We start from the raw sequence: 22,541 nt of genomic DNA on the forward strand, positions 1-22,541 counted from the left end.
TCAATTGGATAAAGAAACACATAAATAAACCCTTGCAAAGTATAATGTGAATGTTTCAAATTATGTAACATATGGTCGCGTGATATTTTACATAGAGCGGGTCCGAATAAACTATTCGATTCAATATGGTTACCGGTCGTAAAACCGGAGAAGCAGCCTCCGACTCATGAATACCTTAGTTCCTTAGTCCACTTTAATAGTTAAATAGTGGAGACAGGGCTGTGAAGGGATAACTTAACTTTGTTATCCAGACGAGAGCCTGCTCGGTTACAAGGACAAACTAATGGCAACAGAATTATAGGGTATGTTTCGGGATAATTAAGTAAGATTAAATAACATATGTACGTATATAAAATTTTGGCACAGTCCTTAAAACAACAGGCTACCGAGCAAGCTCTTACTGATTTGATCCCTGCGTATGACAAATACATATATATAATATTATAAATATAGGCCATTAGACGTTATCTGTCCGTTTGTGTTTGCGTAGTGTGCGTGTTTTCGTTATCATAGAATGGGATTATCATCTAACTGGAGACCATTGAGTGAGAAACGTTTGTTATTATGTTTAATTTTTTAAAGTATGATGTAACCTTTATATCTGGATTTTTTTTCTAAGAAGGAAAAGTAAATAGAAACAGTATGCATATTTTTTTTTTCAAAATTAGTAAACATTAAATAAAATTCTTCTTCTTTTTTAAAGACTATGGCTCCATCAGCTTTTCGCCGATGATTTTGCCAATGACAAGTACCTACTGAAAGTGTATAAGTCCGGAAACGGTCCGTTTTTGACAGTACAATAGTGGGATAAGCCGCTTAAACTGCAGTTAGTTGAAAATATTTGACATGACTATTTAACTTTAATTTATTGGTAAATTATAATTTTATATCATTGATTCTAATAAACTTAGCTAAGACAACACAAAAAGAAGATGGCACTAAAGTTAGAAGAAAACAAACATTGACCGGCCGCGGAATGTTTTTGGGAAGCATATCATATAGTGATACGGTTAATTTCAGACAATTAAAAAATAAATGATCGAGAGATCCTTCCTCCAAGCCACATTCACATAAGGAACTATCACGAATGCGTAACTTAGCTAAGAACACAGGTGTGCAGGAGAAACCCAATCGTATACGGATAATTATCGACGTAGTTATTTTACCTAGGTCGGAGTATTTAAAAAACCATGGCTTGACAGGGATACACGGCTGGATATTGCCATAATATTTACCTGTAACTAGTCTTGAAGATTGCCATAATCTATCCCAAGATTTATCCAGGCATTGTTTAGCCAAACTTCTAAAGTCTCGGGTAAAGCATTTATTATATTTATCGCAGCCTAGGTGAATGGCGTCTTTTGCACATATGTCTGCCATCTCATTACCTGTTATACCGCTGTGGCTCGGTATCCAAGCAAGCGCTACTTCAATATTCGACTGATGACATTTGAACAGTGTTTCTTTTATCTTTAGAGTAATGGGAAGATTATTTTTAGCATGAAATGGACTTTTCAATAAATCCTGGAGGCAGCTTCGAGAGTCAGTGAATACTACAGATTTATTAAGACCATGAGATTCAATATACAAGACAGCTTCCAAAATGGCAATACATTCACCTGAGAAAGTTGAGGAGAGAGGAGGCAGTTTGTAATTCAAGATAATATTGTATTTAGGAATCCAGACAGCAGAACCAACGTTTAACTCGGGGTTAATTTTAGATGAGTCAGTGAAGAAATGTAACCATTCTGACCAGTCCGAATCGATTATTCTATTAAACTCAAGTGCGGCGCCAGGTGATTCTTTAGTAATTCCTAGGTTCAGGATAATTCTAGGATGATATATCAAGGAATCGTAGCTATACGTGAATAGTGGATTTTTGTCAAACTGATATATACCATTGATGTTGATTTTAAGAAAAGATTTAGTAAGGGAGGGTTTATCTTTATAGGTCCAAAAATCTGAATTATTAATAAGCTGATTGAGATCATGGAGCTTATTAATTAAAGGGTGAGAAAAGTTTTGTACGGCATTAATAAGGAACCTGTCACATAAGAACTGTCTGCGGAGATGTAAAGGAGGATCAACCAATTCCACTTGAAGGGCATTAGTAGGAGACATTTTCATTGCTCCAGCTATAATTCGTAGGCATTTCGCTTGTAATCTAGTCCAATATGAGAGAGCAACCCTATTACATGGTTCCAAAACGAAACTTGCATAGTCAAAATGGCTACGTATAATCGCATTGTACAACAACTTCTGCGAATAAGGGTGCGATCCCCATCTAACGCCCGAGAGAGATCTTAGAATATTAATATTTTTTTCACATTTGTTAGAAATATAATTTAGATGTTGAACGCCCGACATTTTGGAGTCCAGTATGACTCCCAAAAATTTTACGTGATTCTGAATGGCAATAGGTTGACTATTGATGTGAAGAGACACGCTATCTGGGACAGAGCGTTTTCGAGTGAAAACGATGCCAGAGCATTTTGGGACAGACAAGGTAAGACCATGATCATTTAACCAATTATTTAAGTAGTACAGGGCAGAATTAAGTCTAGAAGTGGCCTCGGAAAAAGTTGAAGAACAAGAATAAAGAGCAATGTCATCAGCATATTGTAGAATATTGCAAAAACAGAGGACCGATTTGTCAAGGTCGTAAGTATACAAATTGTACAAAAGGGGGCTCAGAACGGAGCCCTGAGGAAGCCCTTTCCAGACTATTCTTTTTGGAAGTAATAAACCTTGGACGCGAACCGTGATGTATCGGGCAGAGTAAAGATTAAAAACAATATTGATCATTTTCATCGGCAAGTTTAAGTTAAACATTTTCTGACGGAGAATATGGAGCTCAACGTTATCGTATGCAGATGAGATATCAAGGAAGGCACCAATAACATGTTTCCCAGAGCTAAGGGCACGCCAAACATCGGTGGTAAAGATGCTGAGGCTATCTAAAGAGCCCATACCCTTCCTAAAGCCAAATTGGTATTTAGACAATAGGCCTCGACTCTCTATAAGCCACTCTAATCTATTTTTAATAAGGTGTTCCATAATTTTAGTCATAACAGATGAAAGAGCAATTGGTCTATATGAAGAAGGATTCCTGGGGTCTTTATTAGGTTTTAGGATAGGAATGATAATATGAGTTTTCCACGAATCAGGGACAATTCCGGAGCTATAGATTAAATTAAAGATATCAAGCAGATATAGTTTAACAGAAGTGGGGGATTTCATAATAAAGGAGTATGGGATACCATCGATCCCAGGCGAAGAATCCTGAAGTCCATCAAGGGCAGAAAGTAGTTCATTTAAAGAGAAGGAATCGTTGAATCTTTCGGAAGCCATGCAAGAGGGAGGACATAAAAAAATGTTTTCAGAAGGAACATAGGGAGGAGCTAGATTATTAACAAAGTTAGGCAACCAGTAAGAGGAATCATTAGAAGAGACGATACGATCATCCTGAAAAATTTGTCTGAAAGATTTTATTTTTCTCCACACAAGCGAGGCAGGTGCTCGCGGTGACAAAGACTCGCAGAAGTTACGCCACCCACTAGTCTTTTTCTTTGAGAGTAAGCGCTTAGTCTTAGCAGTTGTTTTCTGTAAATTTAGGTAATTAATCATCGATAAATCAGAAAGATAGGTAACCTCAGCAGCCTTGCGTTTCCGAATACTATCTGTGCATTCAGAGTCCCACCATGGGGGCGAAGGTATTTTATCTAGAAAAGAATTTTTAAGTGGAATTGATTCATCAGCTGCAGAGGTTAGACACAAAATAAACAGATCATAACACAGTAAAAAATTATTGTCAGAGACCGGAGGAAGGGTAGCAATTTTAGAATCAAGAAAATATGAGAATTTACGCCAATCAGCTTTCTGAGTTCGGTATTTTAAGAGAGGAGGGAGAGGAGCCGATTTATTAGGAGCGGAATCAAAATTTATTAATATGGGAAAGTGATCACTACCGAATGAGTTCGGTAAGACCATCCACACGAAGGACATGACTAAACTCGGAGATGACGCGGAGAGGTCAACTGCACTAGGTTTTTCACTCGGGGCACCTCTTCTTGTCGGAGTACCATCATTTAATGATGATCATTCCTCTCCTTAATTTACTTACACCCATATTAACCAAAATTTTTAATACTTCAATCTCCACTGGCTCTTTTCCGTCTACGTGGAAAGATGCTGATATTATACCTATCCCGAAAAAACTTAATCCATCATCCCTGTCCGAATATCGTCCCATTTCTATTCTTCCCTTTTTATCCAAAGTCTTCGAGCGCCTTGTGTATAATCAACTTAACCTATTCCTTTTGAAACACAGTCTCCTAAATACCTCGCAATCCGGTTTCCGTCCTGGTCATAGTACGACTACTGCACTTGTCAAAATAACTGACGATATACGATCTAGCATGGATAGGCGCGAGGTTACAGTATTGACGTTGCTTGATTTCAGTAACGCTTTCAGTACTGTAGACTTTGATATACTTTGTGACATTATGCGTTCTCTTAACATATCTCCAGAGGCCACTGATTGGTTTCAAAGTTACTTACAGGGTCGCCGGCAGCGAATTAAATTGAATGACACATTTTCAAACTGGTCATTGGTTGCTGCTGGTGTCCCCCAGGGTGGTGTGCTCTCCCCTCTATTATTTTCTATATTTATTAATTCCATTTGTAATATTATAACTTCTCTCTACCACCTCTATGCAGACGATCTCCAAATATACTCTCATTCTACTGTAAGTGACTTGCCTCAATGTGTTTCTCGTATAAATGGTGATCTACTTGCCATTACCACATGGAGTAAAGCTTACGGATTAGTAGTAAATCCAACCAAAACTAAGACTATAATTATAGGAAGTTCTAAATTAATTAGCCGTATAAATCGATCTCAACTACCTCCTGTAATTTTTAATGGTATTGTAATTCCATATAGTGAAAGTGTGAAGAATCTTGGCGTTATTTTTGATCAACATCTATCATGGGGCCCACAGATTTGTGAAGTCAGTCGTAAAGTTTTTGCTTCGGCTGGATCTCTTCGCAGGCTGCGTAATCTACTTCCAATTCCCACCAAAATTGCTCTTGCAAATAGTCTTCTATTACCAATTCTGGACTACGCAGACACATGTTATCTTGACATTACTGAAGAGCAGATTAATAAACTTGAGCGAATCCAGAATTTATGTATACGATTCGTATTTGGACTTCGTAAATATGATCATATCTCTGAATTCCGTAAAAAACTTAAGTGGCTCCCTATTCGCTTTCGCAGAAATACGCATATTCTTAACTTACTTTACTCTATTCTATTTAACCCTGTTGCACCTGCTTATCTAAAGCAACGATTTAAATTCCTTAGTGATATCCATGAACGCAGTCTTCGCTCTGAGAATACCTTACTTCTTGAAATTCCCCCTCACTCCTCTTCCTTTTATTCTAAATCTTTCACTGTTCAAGCTTCTCGACTTTGGAATTCTTTACCCTTGCATATTAGACGTGTACAATCGCTTTCTATTTTTAAAAAGGCTGTCAGGAAGCATTATCTTGATATTCAACGTGAATAAAATTATATATATATACATATGTATGTATGTTTGTATGTATGTGTTTGTGTATGTATATGTTTATGTATATATGTATGTATATGTGTATGTATGTATGTACGTATGTATGTATTTATGTATATGTTTATGTATGTATGTATGTAAATAAGTAAATATATTCAAACGTTTATGTCTCAATTTGTACACCTACACTGACACAATACCATCTCCTCTGCCCCTAGGTTGCCTGGAAGAGATCGCTTTTTAGCGATAAGGCCGCCCTTTGTGCCTGATGATACTCTGTTTAAGTTCATAATATGTATTATTTCTGTTTTGGTGTACAATAAAGTGTATTGTTATGTTATGTTATGTTATGTTATTTAAGACACATAAATTGAGATTATCAAAAAATGACAACAGTGATGAGGAATTTGAGTCACATTTACCGCAACCCCAGAGTGTGTGATGAACATTAAAATCTCCTAAGATGACAAGAGGAGACGAAAATGTGGATAAGATATTGTTTAATTCTGAAATTAATGCTGAACTAGGGTGTGGTAAATAGATTGAAAAAAATAATACATTAAATATTTTAGCACCAATTATTTGAAAACCAGGACCATGGTAAGGGATATGAATTTGCGAGAAGGTAACAGTTCTATCAATCAGAAGAGCGGACCCTCCGTAGCCATCATCTCTGTCATCGCGTAAGCACAAGTAGCCAGGTACTCTAAATATAGAACGAGGCTGAAGCCTAGATTCTGAAAGAGCAAATATTGCAGGTTTATATTTATTGATTAAATAAATTAGTTCATGTTTTTTATTTCGAATACTTCTACAATTCCATTGAATGATCGTGCGACCCAGCATTTTTATTAACTAAAGTAGATATAAAAGTTTGCAATAAACTTAGGACATTGTTCGGTAAAGCGTCTCCAAACTTAGAGATCATGTTGACAAGAGCGCAGACCAAAATCTCAATTAAATTATCGTTAGGAGTTAAATTTGGGGTCGGCTCAATCATTTGGGGATTAGGAAAAGCACAACCGTTAGGCATGGTAGATTTAGGAGAGTTGGTGAGGGAGGAATGAGCATAAACATCATAAGAGGGGCGCAAAGGGGTACTAGGACGAGGAGTACTGAACACCGTTTTACGGTAGGAGGTAGAGGGAATGGTAGGAGAGCTTTGGGATTGGTGAGTGATTTGAGGAGAAGGGTCTGTAGGAGAGCTTTGGGATCGGTAAGTGACTTGAGGAGAGGGCTCTAGCCTAGGCGACGCTTGAGAAGCTGCAGCATAGGATAGCCGGGGCAGATGAGGGACACGTGATGAAGCCTCTGTGTAACCAATACTCTCTTTGGTCATAATTAGTTTAATTTGCTTTTGCCTTTCATGCTCCGGACATTTTGAAGATTCTGTAGCCTTATGATTGCCTCTGCAGAAAAGACAAGAGACATTTTCATCTGAGACAGAGCAGGTTTCGCCAGAGTGAGGTTGAGCACATTTGTAGCATCGGGGGGTGGAACGGCACTGGCCCTTAGTGTGACCGAAACGGCAACAAGCAAAGCATTGGATGATCGGTAATTGGTACAAAGAAACAGGAAGGGATGCGTGAAAACAAAAAACTCTCTCAGGTAAATTCTGTCCAAGAAAGGTTAGGGCAACTGTAGTAGTAGGTATCCATTCAGGTTTTCCATCGGTAATTCTTTTTTTATTTAGGCGACGAGCTTTGATGACTTTACCGCAGTTATGAGGGTATTCCATTCCCTCAACCATATCTGATAAAGACCATTCAATGGGGACAGAGCGGACCACGCCAGTCCTCGTGACTTGATATTGTGGGATAGAAGCCTCGTAGTTATTTGCGGATAGAATAGGATTATGGACAAATAAATTTGCTAGATCAGCCGACAAAAAATCTACAGAAATCCTATTTCTGCCTAGGTTTTTAATGCCTCCGTTAACAATTCCATTTATGGAGTTCTTATGAAGGAACTGTGCGAAATTGAGAAGGCGAATGGATGGACCAGATTTTTGCACAGATTCCGATTTAGAAATATGAACAGAAAAGGGACCTTTATCATCCTGATTATAAGCAACTTTATTACCTGTGAAATCTGGATCAGTATAAGTGTCTTGCACAGAGGCAGACGGAGGAGAGGCTTTCTTTACACTTTCAGGATCAGGATCCATTGACAAGTGCCTTTTATTGCCGCCAACGTCGCCACCTCCCCCATCAGGAGGAGGTGAAGCGTCCCACTCCATATTAGGGACTACCACTTATTACATAAAATAAAAACAGCACTACTATTCAAAACAAACCGGCACAGTATACAAAATTCAACAATAAACACAAAAATTTCCACCAAATAATAGGAAAGATACACTAGCACGTGTTGACTCTCACCTACCCTCCATTTGTAGTCATTAAATAAAATAAAAATTGACGTTGTATTTTTATGAAATAATTATATTTTCATGGTGACATTAGATTGATGGATTCGTGTGATCTCCGGTATTATATTCTATTAAAAGTAGGGATCGAGACAGATGAAAGGTAACCCAAACAGAACCTTTTTATATTGAGTGTCGGCATTCTATTTGCGGAGGACGAGAGTGGTCGAAGCCACTGATATGAATGTTTTCTTGAATATTATTTATTTATACTAAAATAGTTATTAGAAAACATCCGAAAGAGCAGATTCTATCATTTCAATTTTTTGAAATGCTTCAAATAATAAGAATACTGAATTTTTTTTCGAATATATTTTCATAAAATATTCCATATTGTCTATTTTCTTAATGTACTACTATAGTACCGTAAATATCATACAAGTCAAAACACCCCTTTCTTTTATAAAAAAGGATAAGCCTAAACTCAAAACATTAATGGTTGTCCAAATTTAACTGTTTCGTATTAAATTTACTCGAGTTGATATTTGTAAAACTGTATTAAATGTCTTTGATAAATAAGATAAGATAAACCTTAACCTTATTTAGATATTAAAATAACACACCATATTAAAATAAAATAAACTTGTAACTTAATGTTGTTTAAAAATTAACATCAGTGAAATGATGTTAAATTTAAACAGATTTAATTTTTAATATGTGAAAACGAATGTAGCAAATTTTTTGTGTACGATAGCTGTAAAATTTTTCGTAAATTTGTAGTTAAAATGTAATAGGGCTTGATTTTATATAAATTTTCTATATCTTTTAATATATTTTAAAAGCGGCACTAAACAATTTCGTGTCGTTAGGTTATTTTTTAATTTAGCAATACATAAAAGCGACCCTTTTCATTCTGTATTTTTACTAAATAGTCAAATTTTTACCACTTAATATTTTTAGTGTCATATTTAGATTTATTTGTAAAATAGGCAACTATAATATACTTTATTTATTTTTTTGGAACATAAAGATTTTAAGCAGCTATAGTAACCTCTTCGAGATCCGACCTAGTTTCGATTTTTATCGCAATCTCGGTGAATATTTGAAGCTTATCTATACGGAACCTGTTGCTGAATATTCGATCAAAATATTACCCATAAAATATATTGCATTTTCATTTGAATACGAACATATATGTATATTTTATCGAAATATATATTTTAAGAAATTTACTGTGTTGCAAAAACTATATATAAATATATTAAAAAATCCTTGCATTATAAAATCTTATAACGGAATTTGGGAAGTCGGTTAAGAAGCGGATTCGAGTGCTTAAAAATAAAACCTAGCCGAGAAAAACCTACGAAAGCAAACATCTTACTAACGATTTATAATGGCCCTTTTTTGTTTTATTTATTTATTTTCTGAAATATAAGTAGGGTAAGCCCGATAACTATATGTACCTATAAATGAACACTAAAAATATGATACCTGGAATGGGAAAATGATTCGAAATGATTCATCCTTAGAAGTGTAACATAAAACTAATAACATCACATATACATGTATATAATTGTATACTTTGATATGCTCAAGTAAGACCAAATAGTGTTAAGAAAAGTTTGCAACATTATTATACCAGTATTTTTTTTACCTTGCTTGTTTCTGTCCTATACGAATTTAAATAATATCGATGACAGCTCGATTGACACTGACTTCTTCCAGTTAGGGTGCATTCATATACGGTAAGGTACGGTAAGGTTTACCACCTTACATTAAACATAAAATTCGCGTTACTGTCGACTAAATTTCAAGGAAAAATAAACTCTGTACACGACGACACACTAGCGAAGCGTTCAAACAATTTATGCTAATTTACTATTTTTCACAAAACCTGCCTGAAGCTGTAGGTCGAGGTGAGTGGAAGCAAAGCGGACTCCGTTGTTTTTACTCCTTGGCTTCTAGAATATTTTAATTTCAAACTATTCTTTAATGATACTTTCTTATAACAATTGTCAAATCATTGTAATTGAAATGAATGTTATGTTTCTCTATAAATGGCCTACATTATATTCTTGTGTTCAAGATTGTATTGTTTGTCATCAGTTACGTATAAAATAATTCCGGTAAATCGCTAATTGTTTTTATGTTACAATATTTCTGTAATGTATAAAAGGTATTCCTAAGCCATAGTGTAAATTATCCTATTTCTTTACGATTATAATAATTCGTTCCGTATAGCATAAAACTTTAAATGGTTTTAGATCAATTAATTACAATTTAAGAACAAAATGTATTATGATTTTTTTTTCTTTAAATATTTTATTTTGGCTACCTTTTTTATTTATTAAATACTTTACGGAAAAAAAATTAACCTTAATATTTTATTCCAATCAAAATTTGTAGTTAACGTAGGTACGATAGCTACTAATGTAATCATAAATATTAAAAATATATTTTGACTCAACTATAACAATTGGACAGACTTCGAGTGGAAATTAATGCAGGATTCTTGGCAGCGAAATTGGTTATACATCATATCTCTTTGAACAATTTCATAAAATATGAATAAGATATTGCGCAACTTGGAATAATTGAGATGTAAATAGGGACTTGATCTTTCTAGTGATCAATTCGGTATAAATATTTTTACATTATCTTTGAGTGTTTTACTTAAAAAAAATATTCCGTTCGTTATTTATTTTGTTTAAGCTGCTTTAATGTAATGAATATGTACGTTATTAGATTTATTTAGTATTAAGTATACATTTTTACAAGTTTTATTCCGTAAAAGAGGCCTATTTGATATAAACCATGAACTAAGGCTCTCTTCATATAAAATAAAATAAAAAAACATATTCGCTGCAGACTTACGTATTGCGTTTGCTGTTTATATTAAAGTCTAAAAACTCTTTTCTACTTATAAAGGGTTTTGCTTATTATGAACGCGCCAACTGCGGTTTTCATTTAGTTTTATTATGTAGCTTTGACTGCGTACACGAGGATGTTTAATAACTTTTTTTCGTATGCTTGTTCCGTTAGTACAAATTTTAGTTTTAAAAGCATCATCACTTTTATATTTATAACTATGTTCGCTTGTGCTTTTTACTACTTTATTTTGAAAGCATGTTATCAAATCATCAATTTACAAGAGTATCGATGAATAAATACGAACACTAGATTATTAGGCCATCGTCACCTTATTCTATTAAATTACCCTATAATTTTAAATACACGGTACATTTTAAGTAAAGAATATAGTTATTAAATAATCTATATTCAGGATTTACTGACAAGAACATATATACGTTCGAGAGTCCGTAATTATGTCTATAAACGTCACGTCGTTGTAACTTAATATCAAAACGAAATTGTGTTCCTATTTGCGCAACGTTTAATATATATAACATATGATCGGGGTTTTAGCAGAAACGTTAAAATAAAAAATTAAATATTATTTCGTGAAGCGAAAAGAGGCTTCGAGAATCTCTAGGGAATAGGAAGCCGTAGAAATTACGTTAAGTTTGTGAAATTTTAACAGCGCTGAGTTATTTGTATACAAAATGCTTGAAAGGTATATAATATTCTGCTTGACAGGATTAATGAATTATTTATGTCTATTTTATACTCTATTGTGCAACACAAAACTCACACCATAAAATTTATATTAAAAAATGATGCTTCATGCAGGCAATATTATCGTTTTAAAGTGATTTTTATCGCATTGTGAATAAATTTTATCTCATAGCATGAAAGCGATTAAACTGACTTTAAAACGATAGTTAACATTATATGGAAAATCGTACACGATCTTAAATGATATTTTTTAACAGTTTTTATTTATTTTCTATGCATATACACCTATATAATTATCTATTCATATTCACATATATCCCCCCACCTACAGGTCATATTACTTTCTTTGTACATGAAACACCGCACTGGTGTCACTATTTCATAGACTAGGACCTGCCCTTAGTATCTTGAGCAAAGCCCTTGCCAGCGAAATATCACGCTTGTAGATGGTTCTAACAGTATTTATTAAAATATACAGTAATGTACTACAAAGTAAAATATGAAAGTCACATTTAAAATGCAAATACAAAACGATAAATAGAAATTGAATGCGCTTAGAACAAAACGTAAGTTATTGAAAGTGTTCCTATGCCTACTTAAAATAGCAGAGGCTATTTAATTAGCATTAGTATGTCGGTAGCACACAAGTAGAGTCCCGAGGTAGAGGCATCTCGTGTGAATGATGCCGAGTGTTCCGAGCGTGGTTGTTCCGGCGTTGTTAAAACTCAAGCCGCGTTGAGTCGTGTGCGCTAATTGTGCTCTACGTAGAGTGTAACCCACCCCCTAGTCTACCTTGCTACTCTACCTAGTGCTCTACACTCCTTGTTTTGGAGGCGCATTGTGTGTAGCGAAAACTTATAAGACTTGACATTGAGCTTATACACCAGCTAGCTTAGGTTTAAAGGAGACTGACTTCTTTTTTGATTTCGTTTTTTGTTTACATTGTAACGTTATAAACGGAAGAAAAAATTTTTGAAACTTATTTTTCGTCACATTGCTTAATTGAATTTGAAAGTCAACACGTTAGTTTCTTTTATTACTCTGACTATCTCTATAGTACGAAATTGTAAAATCTATTATGTTTTTTTTTTTTTGTATTACTTTCTTTATTTGTTCATAAAAATTTTAAATATATCTGACTTTTTCTGTTGTTTATATAATTTCGGTTACATTTTTCATTTGGTAATTTAGTCATAACCTAATAATTATAACTTTACTGTTTCTATAGCACATTTTTAATAATTTTTACAGGTCGTTTGGCAGAGCAAGTTTTTAAATAATTTTTGTTTGTTTGTTGATAAATTACTCTCAAGTTTGGATACAATTAAAGCTTGCGGTCGTAACCGAGATTCGAACGACACAGACAAAAAGTTCGATAGCAAAACTAATAAACGCCGAACAAGTAAAGCTAGTTTAATCGCAGCTGCACAAAACGCGTTCGACAAAACCGACCTCGACCGAACCACAACAACGGTGCTGAAGTTTAATTCAATCGCTGAGCCTCTGAATCGCGGGGTGGGGCCAGCGGGGGCCACGTGTGCTCAGATTGCGAGACCAGAGTTAATTACTGCTCCTGTGGCCGACCACACGTTGTGATCCCTATCATAAGGACCATACTTGTTATACTTTTTTTTAAATAGTAACTTCATAGGTTACTGAATATTAATTAAGTTTTGTGCAATTAACTCTTAATTTGTACGAGGTATAATTTAATTCTTTTTTTTTGCAAGATTTTTGATAACAAACACATTTAAGCCTAATTCAATCGCTTCCAAGTTGTGGGATGAGATTGCGGGTGGAGCGAAACATGTGCAGAAACAGAGAGTCGGTGTTAATTACCACTCGTGCGGCCACACATCGCGAACTTTGGCGCCCGACGTGGGCTTCTCGCCGTAAATTTATCTTTTTACAGCTTCGTGGGGTCTCGGCAACCTCATTAATTAAGAGTATATAATATGACGTTATTTTACGTGAGAATTTATTTTTCTGAAAATTATCATTTTTAATTTTAAGCTAAGTTGATATAATAATATTAGATGTACCCACGATTTAGTTCGCTATTACTATCACCCTCAATAATCTTATAATATAAAGTATGGACACTGGAATCAAATGAGCTTTACGCCCAAAAGTTTCTGTACATTCACGGTTTCAAGTTGTTTGGTCGTGGTACTGGAAATGATATAAAAAACGGCGTGACGGAAAACAAAGTTACCTAAGATAGACAATGTAACAAATATGCAAAAATAGTTGTTAGTATTTATTATACATAGGTGCTCTCGATTTTGTGTTCAAATAACATTAAAATTACAAAATCGTATTAATTAAAGTCTTATAAATTAAGGGGAAAATATTTATTTCATTTTGATGTAGTACACACACATCAGACTATCGCAGTCCACTGCTGGATATAGGCCTTTACAAGTTTGCGCCAAAAATAGCGTGAACTCATATGTTTTGCCAATAGTCACCACACTAGGCAGGTGGGTTGGTGACCGCAGGGCTGGCTTTGTTACACCGAAGATGCTACTGCCGTCTTCAGTCTGTGTATTTCAAAGCTAGCAGTTGGGTGGTTATCCCGCCATCGGTCGGCTTTTTCAGTTCTAAGGTGGTAGTGGAACTGTGTTATCTTAGTCGCCTCTTACGACACCCACGGGAAGAGAGGGTGTAGCTATATTCTTTACCGCCGTAACCACACAGCGTAGAAGTAGGTGTATAAAAATAATATTATAACATGTACAAAAAATAATAACATATGTATTTATTCTATATTGAAATAAAATTTAAGCAGATGTGAAAAAATAAATATGATATTATTATAAATGTTCATCGATATGACATCAACGCAATTAGTACAATTTATGTTAGTTACATATAAACTTTGTTTTTTCATATAAAATCAGGTATTTTAAAATTCCATAATCAATATCAAAAAAGTTTCTATATATATAGCCTACAAAAGCGCTTTTGAAAAGTTATTTTACAAATAAAAACGTAAACATTTCTACCTAAATGTTTCCAACTATTTGTATTCTTGTTAAAACTATATTCATGCTCTATACTCTCCCAGATAATGAGATTGCGCTACATAAGTTAAAAATGATATAAGCGAGAGTTCCCTCTTCAATTTAATAACATACTCAAGCATTAATTCAATATAACCTAAACGCGTTCGCGATTTCAATTTGAATGTTCTCGTCGTATTTCACGTGCTTGCGTCAGATACCTCAAACATTCCCGTCCCTTGTTAGAAGACACCGAGCGAACGAGGAACGCACCCCCGGAGCCTTTATCATGTAAATTTGCAAGATTTCCTCTCTAAACTCGATATATAACTTATGAGGGTACTGGCTTGGTCATATTTTTAGTTTTCGTAATTTGAATTATATGGTCAGTCGTTTTTAATTTTCTTAATATAAGTAACATTAATCGGTTAACTAATTCGTATTATTTATTTTTAGCGTACCGTTCCTTTAAAAATAATGCTGGTTTATTTTATTATAACATGTCTTCTCAGATGTATGTGATAAGTTAGCGAAATCATCTATCATGCTATAATGGCAGTAGTAAAATCTATTAATTCGAATTGCTAACATATTTAACTTTAATATATTTTGACATTTAATATTATAGATTCTATAAAGCATCATAAATGTTGTATCGTGTTTCACTTAATTTTTAAAAAGTGGTGCTCACTTTATGTAATAGGCTGTTAAGGGATCGATGTGGGGCGGGTCCGTAAGTCCATCGACATAAATTCGCATTAGTGCCAGCTCTGGTCGACTTTACGATGTCTCCTACGTACTTATTGCCTTGCGAATCTAAATATTTCCTCAAAATGTTAAAATTTTCAAGTAAACAATTCCCTTTTTACGTACGATATGATTCAACATTAATATTTTTGTCTTAAATTACTTTTATTTAACAAATCAATTTGACGCATATGACGAATCTTGACAATTTATATTTTTATATAAAATTGAAAATATGGTGATTAAGATTCTAAAACAATTTTTATTGAACACGAAGTACAAAAGAGCTTTTGGGAGTAAGACTTCAAGAAGCGACAGTCCCATGTTAATTTCGTCTAAAAGATGAACACTTGAATAGCGACAACTTTCAAGGTGTCGAGGAGTTTCTTCGGAAATTGAGAACTGTAGCATTGACAATATTCTTAGTAGATTTGTGACTGTGAGCAATGTTACTAAAGAACGAGATTTCACTTTGAAATTTAATTGTAATTCCCAACAATATCTTTATGTTCAATTTGAATTTGAAACGACTTAAAAATGATTATTGTTATGTAACATTTATGCTTCAACCCTATGCTTGGAGAATTTTAAACAGATTCGTAAATATTTTTGAGGAGACAGGGCTTAATTTAATACTTATTACATCACTTCATCATCATCATCATCATCATCATCATCATCACTATTAACACTTATTTTTTGAAATATTTATTATATGTAATTATTACATTATAAAAGTATCTGATTTTCCAGTCCTAGTTCTTCGCTATAAGAAATGTTTTCCAAACTATTATGTTGATGTGAAATAAGTAAAACATAATTATAATCATTACAAAGCATAGGGCCAGTCAAAATAATTCACTGGGTTCAGAAAGGGTAGAATAATAGTTAATTGTTAAAAACTTGTTTATATTCTAATTTAAATACTAAAAGTAAAATGTATAAGAAAAGGTACTATTTTTTTAAATATTAATAAACATTATAATAAATAATAATAATAATAAATATCTACACAATACATACACAGTCGTCTGTTCCTAAACCGACTGGTATAGCTACATATTTTTTTTCGATAAACTTACTTATAAATAAGACATATATAAAATACACAAACAAATATTTATATTACACCCAAACTCGGGGTTTGAATCGAACCCACAACCCTCGGAGCAGAAAGCCGGGTCACTACAAACTGCGCCAACGGGCATTATATATACTGTGTACCTATGTATAGCACGATCATAATTCTTTGATTAGATGACTAGTTATATTTTTAACAAATATTAATATCTAATTTTCCCAACCGGACAATAAATGTGACAAGGTGCTTGTCAGTACGAAATTAAGTGAGTTTGTAGAGTGTAAACAGGGATAATCCTTAGCTTGACTATGATTAGCATATCGCGGCAGTCGGCGTTCGTACACCAGAGGCATCTGCAATTTAAATCAGGGACTTGGCCGGGCCCGACCGTCTCCTTAGCCGAACTCGGATTTCAAGATTTGCCACGATTGGATGGTTTCGGGTTCGATTTTCCGCGTGTTCGAATTGATTGTATCCGTTGTAATCAATAGAATTTCGATTAAAGTCACCGATTCTAATTTAACAGCATTTTTATTTACGCTTTCCGATTACTTAAAAATCTGACGTATTTAGAAATAAAACTTATATCCACTATAAATTATGTGCTCTGTTAATTTTACCGTAATATTTATCTTTGTGAGAATTCCGCGGTTGCAGAAATTAGACTCATCAATCAGAATGGCTAGAGTTGTTGTCGAGACAATACCATATCTTGAGAACAAAACATAAGAGATAGTGTATACTTGCAAGCACGAGTATTTTTATATGATTCTATTCGTATTAAAAGAGCTGTAAAACAGGTTAATAATATAATAATAATTGTACTCTTCGATTTCCAGCTGAATATAACAAAATTAGGGAACATCATTTTATTATTTCGCTACTTTTGATTACACATATTTAATGTTCAAATACTTCCACACAGCCACATGCAGCATAATACGCAGGTTTCCAGTCAATGTATCGATCATTATCCGTCAAAGTCAGCTTAATATTGGGCCATAGAAAGCATAGAGCTATATATAGAGTTGTGAAAAATTACCGTAGATGTAGACGTCTATACGCTGGAATTTTCTTGCCTTTCTTTCTGGGGAACAAAGAGCTTAATCGTCCTTATGGGAACATTATTTATTGCTATTTTCCTTTATGTACGCTCAATTATTCACATATCGTCTTATGTTTTGAGATCTTAATGCTGAAAGATTTTTTGTGAAGTTTTTTTATTATTCGTAGCTTATACATTTATAAGGGAAAATAAATGTACTTTACCATACGGTGAACTTACCGATCCTTTTCTTTTGTTTTGTAATAAAATTACCCATTCCATGAATATTTTATAAACTTTACTTATTTAGCTGTCATTTTGAAAGTTTATTGGTCTGTTCGAGTGTCAAAATTAGTAACAGCGTTAATCTTTTTTAATCACAATCATTCGCAAAACTAAAATTACAGTCCAAATTGATCATTAAATATCTCAATAAATTCATTGTACAAGATAACAAACACAAGATTATTCAAACAAAACAGATAGCTGTACAAGTTGTGTAGACTGCAAGTACGAAAGCTGAATTTAATTTAAAAAGAATTTGAGCGAAGTTGAAATGTTTATTTCTTCCGAGAGAAATTCTTCTGATTCTACCAACAAGTTATGAGTGGTTTTTGTACATAGATATATTTCCATTACGATAAAACAATCACTTTTGTGAGTACAGTTTGGGTGGAAAATTAAATTGAGGCTTTGAAACTTAAACCGTGCAGTAACTCAGTAGCGTGTTCGCACCTACAGTGGATTTGAATTTCAAATACTATGAGACAAACCCACTTCGTAACCGAATCTTTATAGTCAATAGTTTTCGTGGCACTCCTTCTCTCCAAGTAACAATTTTGGTGAAAGGGTTCGACACAAAGGGGAATGCGAAGGAAACCCTCGCCTTATAATGTAAGCCTCCACGAAATAGGCAATTAGTAATAAATGTTTCGGCTGTCTCTCGTCCTGTTTTTTTTTTTTCTTCTTTCTTATGACCTTGTTTATCTTTTGTAAATATAAAAATTAAATATTAAAGTATTTGTAGCTTTTAATATAGATTTGTTTGCGGCTACGATATATCATCATAAAATTAAAAAATATTGAAAGTGCTTCGATATCTTAATTATAAATGTTTTATTTTTAATTATTTGAAACATTACGTTATATTTGCATCCAATCAAAATCATATCAGCGATACACAAGTATCTCTATTATGATCCAAAGAGATGAAATGACTGGACATATGAGGCATCACAATGATCACGCCGATTATATAGGCTATTGTTATTGAAGTGAGCAGAAGCGATTAATTATCCATCGAACATAATTTGGGCGGACCACTGAGCGAGTTCTGTAATGGATCGCCCCATCTGACTTAAATTGATATTTACGTGAATTATTGTCAGACTATTCGACAGGTTGACAGAATTTCAGGTGGAAATGTTTTAAATTATTTTGAATATAAAGTTTCACTTTCAAGGTTGGAATAATTATGTAGTATGTCGATATCATTGACAGCAAGTGATGTGACGTTGCAAAATAAAACTGTGCGCCGTATACTTTGGGATATCACGCCTATCATTCGACCATATGAATCAGTTGCTTTTTCCGTTTGAACATGTATTCTAAATAATTATTTATAAGTATTGCAATTAAATTGCAGTAAACATATTTATAAATACAAAGAGAAGTCAAATATTGAAAAGAATAAAATAAGATTATGATTAATCGTCTCTATCCCAACAGTTCCAAAGTTTCTTGAGACGCTTTCGTCCTGTTTCGTCGTGATAAAGATGCAAAGACATCTTATCTCTAAACTTTTTCTTCCGCGGAGGAAACTCGGAGAACCCTTTTTAATAGAAATTAAACTGGCTGTCTGCTATTAAGATAACTATGTACAATCTTACTATTTAATTAAAGTTAACTCATTTATTAAATTGTTAACTATTAATATCAAATCGTACGAAGCTTCAACGACTTTTAAGTTACTTTTACAGATGAATGGAATAATTAAAAATATTTTTTGATATTATGAATAGTTGACGGCTTACTATTTTAGGCGTAGTACATGGTTATGTCTATCGGTGACAATTTTCCTCGCATCACTTTTTAATAATGATACGATGTAAACGTTCTATTAATCAAAGAAATTAAGTTTCAAAAATTAGACAAGGCTGAATAACCGAAGTAATATAAGTAAAGTAAACGTTCAATATTCCTCTTGTGTAAATTTTGATTAGTGATGGCGTGATTAGAATTATGTTCGTTTAAATAATTTCGTCAATTTTGGAGAATATATAGACTATGAAACGGTAAGCTACAACAGACTAAAACATGAAAACGAATTAGCAATAATAAGCGTTAAGCTATCTGAAAAATGACAAAATGTAATCTATGTAATGACCACGAGATATATATAAAACATATGTACATTTACATCGTTTCATAAATCTATTTATCCTTGTTTTCAAAAATATTTATCATCAGCAAATTTCCTCAAACAGTCGACGACGAAATATCCTTTTAATGGGCGTCGGAGTGTCGGGTCGTCTGCAATTTAGATTAGTACTTTAATTAAATTAACATTATGATCCCTATCTGTGCGGAGCAGGTGGCCGCTTATATTGCTCCGTTAGAATTCTTTCCGCCTTTTGCGTCTGTTTCTTAAGTGGGGCGCAGAAAATATCTTGTAAAATATATTAGCGCTAAAAGTGTAAGTGTTTTTTTAACTTTCTTTACATAAATTTATTTACTTTTTACAGAGTAAAAAATACAATTTCACTTCTAAAAGTAAATGAAAAATCTGTCTAAAAGTAATGTTTATTTAAAAAGTTCAATAGGAGTTTTAAAAGTAATGAACCGTTTAAATAATTCGACTTTGATTCATAACGAAAAAGCCAATAAGTAATAATTTAAATCGTCACAAACGGTGCTACTTTTCACAATTTAACCCTCGTTTTCCTTTACCAGCCTTTTTGCGTTTGTTTTATCTATTTTTCTGAAGCAACCGGTGCTGTGGTGCCGGTCGACCGAAAAATTAGAAATATCTCTATCCGAGCCGATCGACTGCCTGTGATCGAATAGCGACATGATTACTAAATCGCAACATCCATTGTCTTGGTTATTTCAATGCCTATTTGGTATTTTTGTAAAGTTTTCCGTTCACGAACGTTTCTTGAAGTTATTTATCGTCACAAATTGTTACTTTAATGTCTAATATTTTGAATTTATTTATTGAGTTATATTATTCTTCTTTAAAAGCTGAAAATGTTAAATGAATAATATACAAAAAGTATAAATGTTAGATTAACTTACATTACGTACATACTGTAAATTATCTTCTTACTAATTACTAATATTTAACGTGAAAAAGATTTCAATAAATTATATTAGTTTTATAGATCAGTTAAGCTAAATGTTATTAGAAACAGATAAGTTATTTCGTAGCTCACTTGATAGTAAACGGTTACGGTAAACTGGGGTAAACGTGGCGTGTCTGTAATTACCCTGCCTCATTTACCCTTTTCGCGATGGCGTAGTGTAAACAGAAAGATGTAATACTAGAATCTTTTTGTGTATTTTCATTGCTTCATCTCTTTACATTTCGCTTTTTTATCATTGCTGTAGTTTATTAACTAGCAGTTACTAGCCTCAAAGGAGGGTTTTGATTTGTATGAATGGATGTACGTAATTGCATTACTATACCTTCTAACTAATTTGAAAATAATAAGCCTTGTTATATTTGTCTTGATAATACATATACTACTAGAAATAAATGTAAAAAAGGCAATGAAATTACAATGACGTGTTTTCGTTATTATTATTTGTTTTTTACTTTAAAACCCTTCTGGCAAAGTATAAAATGACGATTAGAGAAAAAACTTAATTTTATTTTTAAAACGTCACCTTTTCATGGTGTCAAAACAATGTAACCAAAAAGATTTTATTACAATTTTAACTTTTTCCCCGGCCAATTACGATGTACATTACTACATGTATATACATTATTTGCTAGTAATTCTAAAGTTTATGTATGATTTTTTTTAGTAAGGTAAAAAAAAGTACACACATTTAATTGTCTGCATCATAAAATATATGGTAAGAGGCGATTAATTTTCTTTACGACGGATAAAAGTGAAGTTTTATCAATGTTAACCGCAATAAGTTAGGGTGGTTGAAAGGTAAGGGCGAACAGGGGCGTCTTATTTCAATGAGACGTAATGCCAGGTATAATGGAAGCTAGAATGATAATTTACTGTTACAATTTATTTATGGTGGTTAAATAAAATAATGCGACATCAATATGGGCAAATTATAACAAACTTGTAGAATAAATATTACAAGTAACTTAAAAAACGTAGGTTACACGTGAGAAACGAATCAGTGAATGATATTGCGTTTTCTCATTTGTTCAATAATACAATAAATTTTCTCACGTTTTTCTCCATGCGTCTAACAAAAGTAGTATATAAAAACGTATTCCCTCATACTTTAATATATAAATAATACATTTGTACAGCAATTTAAATCAAGATCTTAAAGTTTGATATTTTTACAAGCACATATCCCAGTCAGTTAAAGAGCATGAGTTTATAAGACTAACAATGTCTCTTAGACTGTTGTGAGAGTTTAAACTTATTGCCGCTGACATTGACGCCTGAAGAAAAATTGCCTTCCTCAAGTTTGATCGCTTCATACCGAAGTTTGCTTTGCCAATATTTTATTATCGCCGACCGAAGGCGCGCAATTCGATCGAATTCGAAGCCTCTTTAACATATTTCCAATGGTAGGAAATTTTTAAAAGTCGTTTAACTTTCCATTAAAATAAAATCTCGCTGGTCCAAGTGTTTAGTAATCGTATTAGATTTGAATTTTAAAACAGTTTCATGTAAATTTGTAATTAAGTTTTACAAACATCGATCGATGTTGACTGCATTCGTTAAGGCTCATATTTATGACTAAACCGAATTGATTGCAAAATACGTTGAATATTATTGTTGACGTCAATAAGAAAACAAACGAAAAAATTTCGTTTTTTTACAATAATTTTTTACTCTATTTACATTTCAATCAACTTACAAATTAGTACTTTAACCTATATTTAAGAACTACTGAAGTATTAAAAATAATAAAACAAAAGAATTCATCGGAAAAATGCTAA

General features: G+C 33.3%; 1 protein-coding gene across 1 annotated transcript in view; it reads left to right on the top strand.

Annotated features, from left to right (window-relative positions):
- LOC123658554 (protein couch potato) overlaps positions 1-22,541 on the top strand; it is a 163,104-nt gene that overhangs the window by 128,645 nt on the left and 11,918 nt on the right. The window lies entirely within an intron of this gene.

The sequence above is a fragment of the Melitaea cinxia genome, chromosome 12 (genome assembly GCF_905220565.1).
Source record: "Melitaea cinxia chromosome 12, ilMelCinx1.1, whole genome shotgun sequence".
Taxonomy (NCBI): Eukaryota; Metazoa; Arthropoda; class Insecta; order Lepidoptera; family Nymphalidae; genus Melitaea; species Melitaea cinxia.